Source organism: Rhagoletis zephyria, unplaced genomic scaffold, assembly GCF_001687245.7.
Source record: "Rhagoletis zephyria isolate East Lansing unplaced genomic scaffold, Rhagoletis_zephyria_1.1 Rzeph_scaffold_03586, whole genome shotgun sequence".
NCBI lineage: Eukaryota > Metazoa > Arthropoda > Insecta > Diptera > Tephritidae > Rhagoletis > Rhagoletis zephyria.
In genome coordinates, this window is record NW_016160669.1 from 3,238 (window position 1) to 10,616 (window position 7,379).

The following is a 7,379-nucleotide window of genomic DNA, read 5'->3' on the forward strand; positions in this document are numbered from 1 at the left end:
AAGAAACAAATGTAAACAAACAAACAGCTGTTTACAATTCTGTCAACCATTCACAATAGTACAAATTTTTATCGATCAAGTTACACAATAGCAAAATAAAAGATGATCGACTCGATCGACAAATTTCTATTCTACTGCCAGTCGACACTCGCAATAGGGGCCTTAGGTAAATAAAAAATGGAAAGGTTAGTAATTCTTAATAATCTGCCTTATCCTGGGTTTCGATCGAAAATTTGTTTTCCGCCCATAGTAAATACATGAAAACCAAAAGTGAAAAGTGAACCGGTTGGGGAAAAATGAAACTCATGATAAGACTGAATGTTTTTTTTTTAGTACTTGAATTTAAAAATTGGAACATTGTGTTTAATAAAAACTTTTTAAAGGGTCGTAAATCAAACCTGCGCCACTTTATAACTACGCGCTCTAGGCGACAAACTTGATACTTGACAAAATTGTAAATTCATTTCGATTGACACTGTACCATATATTTACGGTACTGCTTGGAATCCCGTCCATTCCAACAGCATCGAGAATATGGTATCTTAGTTAAATATACATACTATTTTATAGCTTAGAAGGAAAAATGTAACAGGTTAACGTATTTTAAGCATTAAATTTAACTTTACTTTTATTGTATATTGCAATATATAATTCAAATGTATATACGTGAATGTATATAGGTCAAATGACTGTAATAAATAAATTATTATTTATTTTTATTGCGGTGCAATAATTACTTTCTGAAAATTTCATCGGGACCGCAAATGTCCTCCTGACTTTCATCTTCACAATCTAGCATCATGGCACGATCGTTGTTTAGACACCGTTGTTTTCCAAAGAATTCTTCATTCTCATTCTTTTGGTTTTTTTCGGAATTCGGAGAACCTGTCACGTCATCAGCGTTTTTCGATTTTAGTATTTGTAATTCATTTTAAATGCTTTCTTCCGTGACTGGTCAGATATACGTGTTATCAGTGCACGCACTTGCATAATATTCTAGGGACCGAAAATAACAGTTATTTTTTTACGAGTTAAATTTGGCCTAATATTTTTTATTCCGAAATAAACGTCCTTTCCGGATAATAAACAAACCGCTAATCCAAATTAAACAAATTTGGTATCATATGAATGATTTCTGAAATAGCTTTTAAACAGAAAAAACGAACGAAGATTACCACCTCGATTTATAATTTTTTTTTATAATCTAATACTAAAGAAATCCATATAAATACATACCTGACCCAAGGTTTGTTCTATGGTTATTAATTAACATTTTTTATTAAAATATTTTTCAATATGTGGCTTTCCTCGTTTAGACATTTCAGTTTTAAAGCTATTTAAGTCCTCTTTCATATGATACCAAACTTGTTTAATTTGGATAAGCGATTTGTTTATTATCCGGAAAGTACTTTTATTTCGGAATAAAAATATTTGGCTAAGTTTAACTCGTAAAAAAATAACTGTAACTTTCGGTCCCTTCAATATTCGCATTCGCAAAACATCCGCTTTGATTTTTGCGAATGCGAAAGCGAATGCGAATGTTAAAATTAATGCGGAAGCTCCGCGATTGCGAATGCGAATGCGAATATTCGCAACAACCCTGATCCGTATGTACTATTTAAATTTAAAGAAATAAAAAAGAATTAAAACGTTAAGTTATTGGAGTAATCTATGTCGCTATTAATAAATTTTTGTAATAATCGCATCTACCGTTATATTAAATTACCAAGTTCTTACGATTTTTTTCGCGTTATAGATTGAAAACTAGGGTGGTCTACTATTTCCCAACAGTTTTACGCATCAACTCCAAGCAGAACAGGCCTTTTTGACCCACTGTTTAAAAAATGGCTTATAGATGGTTAAAATTTTCACTAAAGTATTAAGCGCCAAATTTTCCTACGGATAACCGAAAGTAATGAAAAATACAATTAATTTCCACCAAGAAGGTGGAACTTTAACCCTGTGTAGAAAACATTGCCGTGCGATGGAGCAAAACCTTCCTGGGGTTTGACCACCACTTGTGAATGCTAACATAATTTTCACACAGCCACCTAGTACTTGTATACGTCTGTGGAACCCTAGAATAAAATAACTTACTCATTCAAAATCTGTTTAAAAAATATTCAACTCTTTATTAAAGAAAAAATACACAAGAATATCAATATGTTTTTGTTTTATCTCCAATAATTGAGAAGTTAGATGCAATACGGGCACTTCTGTTAAACTGCTTTCTGAGATATTATCGCAAAGTTTTTGGTGTGTGATAACTTTCTTGTGGTTGTAGTAATATGTAAAAAAGGAATGTTGTTGTGGTATTGAAAAAAAATTTTATATATTCTGGAGTAGTAGTTCCTTCAAGCGATGTATTTCAATGTGCATTCATCATGAAAATTTTGTACAAAATTCCTTAGGCGCCGAACGCCGCCGCCACGCCGATATTTTCGTAACTCGGCGGCGGCGCGTGAGTAAAGACAAAAAACGGCGGCGTCGTGGCNTTAAAAAATGGCTTATAGATGGTTAAAATTTTCACTAAAGTATTAAGCGCCAAATTTTCCTACGGATAACCGAAAGTAATGAAAAATACAATTAATTTCCACCAAGAAGGTGGAACTTTAACCCTGTGTAGAAAACATTGCCGTGCGATGGAGCAAAACCTTCCTGGGGTTTGACCACCACTTGTGAATGCTAACATAATTTTCACACAGCCACCTAGTACTTGTATACGTCTGTGGAACCCTAGAATAAAATAACTTACTCATTCAAAATCTGTTTAAAAAATATTCAACTCTTTATTAAAGAAAAAATACACAAGAATATCAATATGTTTTTGTTTTATCTCCAATAATTGAGAAGTTAGATGCAATACGGGCACTTCTGTTAAACTGCTTTCTGAGATATTATCGCAAAGTTTTTGGTGTGTGATAACTTTCTTGTGGTTGTAGTAATATGTAAAAAAGGAATGTTGTTGTGGTATTGAAAAAAAATTTTATATATTCTGGAGTAGTAGTTCCTTCAAGCGATGTATTTCAATGTGCATTCATCATGAAAATTTTGTACAAAATTCCTTAGGCGCCGAACGCCGCCGCCACGCCGATATTTTCGTAACTCGGCGGCGGCGCGTGAGTAAAGACAAAAAACGGCGGCGTCGTGGCTCGGCGGCGTATACCTCTAGTGCGTAGGCGGCGTCGGCCGCACTTAGGGTTTGTAAGCTTTTTTTATAATTATTTTACATAAAAAAAAAAAAAAAAAATTATTTTACATTAATACAATTTTTGTAAGAACTACGTACGTACGTATACCAAATTAAAGGGAATCAAATTTCCTATTAAATGAGATCAAAATTTTCAAAATCCATTCATTCGTTTTTGAGAAATATTGATTTCAAAAATTGTTTATTTTGAACTTAAACCTTTGATAATTCTTGTTGTTGTTGTTTGCCCAAAAAAAGAAGTATACCGTTATACTCAGCTCAATCATCTCTATCGATTCCAATATATTTATTTTTTTTTAATTTGAAATTTGGAGCCCAACTGCATTTATGCCTATCGCGATACATGGATCACGTCAATAAATATTGATCCTGAGACAGGGCTCAATGACATCCAATACCTTTATTGGCAAATATAAATACTTAATCCCAATAAAACTTTTAAAATATTAGCCCAGAAGTTTAACAATCTTAAATACCTTTGTGCATTTTTGGCAAACTTCCAATATTGAAAAAGGCAAAAGACTACATTGCCGGTATGCTATGAACACTCATGCTGTAAATAAAGCGATGCGTCTAAAATGCTCTAAAACGGATGCACCCTGGTAGAAGGTTGCCCTCAATATTATTTTTGGTTATTTAGTAGTGTAGTAAGATGGCGCTAATATGCCTTTTATGCCCTAATAACATCAACTTTTCTCTAATCTTTATTTTGACTTACCTATTCTTTTATACACCACAATCTACATGCAAAATAATGTTTACTCATGCATTTATATTCTATCGCCTTTCATTGTTGTAAACATTTCCTAATCAAAGGGCAAGAGTAGGAAATTGTCACAATGTCCATGCGATCGCAGTTGTATTATACCGTCCACGCAGAAAAAATTTGTGGAGGTGGTTGTGTGGTTATTTTTAGTTCCTCCTGCTGTTGAATTTCCGAAATACTCAGCACTCAAATATCTTGCGAATAAATTTTACACATTTTATTTCACGGAATTTGTATAAAAATTTAGTTTTCCGCATGCATTTGCTGCATTTACTCGCCCACCCGTCCTATATTGCATGAATATATTCTTTTGGCGCAGCAGTTAACCCAAAAGAATCCAAGGATTTTTTTTTTAAATACTATAACCATTCAGCGATCGGATACAGCTTCAAAAAAACTGCATTATAGACCAATTTTCTGATTAAATAACACCCACTTTATAAATATTTAATAGCGATTTTTTGGATAACTTTCGGTGCGTGCTGCTTTCGCGACTTAAAATTTTTGCATTACGTTTTTGTCATTTCACTTGCATACATTCATCTTTATCACATTTCTTTCATCTCAAAAAGTGGCCAGAGTTTCAGAAAAATTTGCTTAAAAAATTTGTGATTAAGAAGTATTCGGTTTAAAAAAAGAACAACTCGTTACCAAAGAACGTAAATATAAATGGATTTACGTTCTTTTCTTATGCAAAGTACCACTGAAACTCCTATTTACCGCTTTACTTCTGTTTTGCTTTCATTTTCCGCATGGAGGCGGAAATCAAAAATCTGCCGCGGACAGTCTCAAAAAAGATACGAATTATGCAAACCAAGGCGAATTTATACAAGGCGTTGTTGTAAAATCAGCTGATTGCTTCGCCTTACATGTATTTTTTTTTTTTGCTTTTACTGATTTGACAGCATACCCATCAAAAGCAAAAACAAAATACATGTAAACTTTGGAGCGAGTTTAGATTTTACATAACACCCGCAATACAAAATACATGTGGTTGTCGTTGTTGTAATCTAAATTCGCCAGTAACACCACCTTGTATAAATTCGCCTTAATGCAAACGCTTCAGACCAAGGCGAAGTTATACATATATAATATATATTCGCCTTGCTTCTGACGGTAAAGTTTTCGCGGCACATTTCCAAGATAACGAGTTTGGGTGTGGTTTGGGTAGGCTTTCCAATGAGTGCGTTGGTTAAAAGGACGGTGGGCGAATGCTACGAGGTTGCAAAACACTTTCTATCACGAAAACCATATTTTATGAACATCTTTGGCTAATTTTTATTCAGTTTCACTTATTTTAGGTCCATTCAACAACTTTTCCAGTAAGTACTTGCAGCGAGAGCGCAAAAAGCCGTCATCGATTCGCCAACAGTTAGCGAGTGGCGAAACGAACGAACGCAATGAGGTACAACCAAACTCGCTATCGTCTGTCCGTGCTAGCTAACTTTGTTGTTGCTTTCACATGCAAAATTCTTCTTTAAGCGACCGGAACTCAAACATAGCTAGCATCGAATTGGCGAATCGATGACGGCTAAAGAAAAATAGAGAGTAAAATTGAGAGCAAGAGAAAATATTCAGAAAAGTTATTGAACGCAAAACTAGTAAAAACTTGCAACTTAAAGCCCAAAATACAATAACGCAGTGGCAGCGGCAGTTTTTCGAAATCAGCAGTTTTTTAGAAAGTGTGGTGTCCAATGAAGCGATTCACAATACAGCAGTGGCAGCTAGCAGTACTGCTCAGTTTAGCCTAAATTCTAAATTCACTGCCACTGCCTTCATCGCAGCAAACTTCGCATGCTGAATTTGACATAAATGAAACGCAGCCAACATCTGTTGACGTCACTGAAGCCTAAAATGCAACAACAAAAATGTAAACAAACAAAAGGGAATGTCAAAAAAGGCAGTCACTGACAACGCCGTATTTTTTGCTGCGGCAGTGATTGCCAATATTAGCAGTAACAGCTGATTTTAAAAACTGTCAATGCCACTGCGCTATTGTATTTTGACCTTTAGACTTACTGCCATTTTAACACTTTCTGACGGTTAAGTTTTGACGCGCAATTTTCTTTTTAATTGGGAATAGTTCCCATCGTCATAAAATTTAAAAAATATACAATAGATTTCAATTTTTCATCCATATTTTCATTTCACTAATTATGTTTCATCAAATTATCCTCTTAAACAGTTTGTTTACATTATAATTTTAAACATAACCTTACTTTTTGACTTCTGCAAATTCCTGCTAGTAAAATTTTTACTTGCAATTTTCTAACATATGTATATTGACTATAATAATGGGCTGTTTTTGCTTACGCGTAAAAGCGCATTTAGCGCATTTAGCTCTAAATGCTACTCTAAATGTACATTTATCCATACAAAATTCGTCACCTAAATGCAACTAAATGCAACTCCATTTTTGCATTAAGAATCTAAATGCCAAAGCAACCCTGTGATCTTCCAAAATTTCCACGATTCGAACATGGTTTAAAGAGAAAAAGTGGTAACATTGCTTTTTCGAGTATACAGTTGCTAGCTGCGTTTCAGTGATCGCCGATTGAGATTTCTTTTATTTTACATTACATATTTGGATAAAGAAAAGTTAAGAAAATTCAACATCGATGTGATGCTGATAGAAATCTGGATCAATTTGTGATCAACTCTGTTTGGTTTGTTTCCTAATTAGGTGAGGAAATTTTAATTGACAGCACCGACAAATGAATATATACACAAACAAATGTTTGGTTATGGTTAAAATCATTCAAGTTTTTGTATTGAATTTTTGGTTTAAAATTTATTTTTCCCTTTTCAGTATGGTTTTTGCACATTTTCTTCTGCGTGAGAATTGATCGTAATATATACGGATCTAAATAAGAGACTGGAACACGGCTGTTTAACAAAAGCATACGATTTCGAACTCGCGTAAATGTACATTTGCTAAATGCTATAGCATGAACGCTCTTCGAAAACATATGTTCGAAAGTGCTAAATGTTGCATTTTAAATGCAGCAAAAACGCTGCATAACCGCCCTATTCCCACAACACTGACAAAATTCATCATATCTACCTTGTACCTTNAATTTTCTTTTTAATTGGGAATAGTTCCCATCGTCATAAAATTTAAAAAATATACAATAGATTTCAATTTTTCATCCATATTTTCATTTCACTAATTATGTTTCATCAAATTATCCTCTTAAACAGTTTGTTTACATTATAATTTTAAACATAACCTTACTTTTTGACTTCTGCAAATTCCTGCTAGTAAAATTTTTACTTGCAATTTTCTAACATATGTATATTGACTATAATAATGGGCTGTTTTTGCTTACGCGTAAAAGCGCATTTAGCGCATTTAGCTCTAAATGCTACTCTAAATGTACATTTATCCATACAAAATTCGTC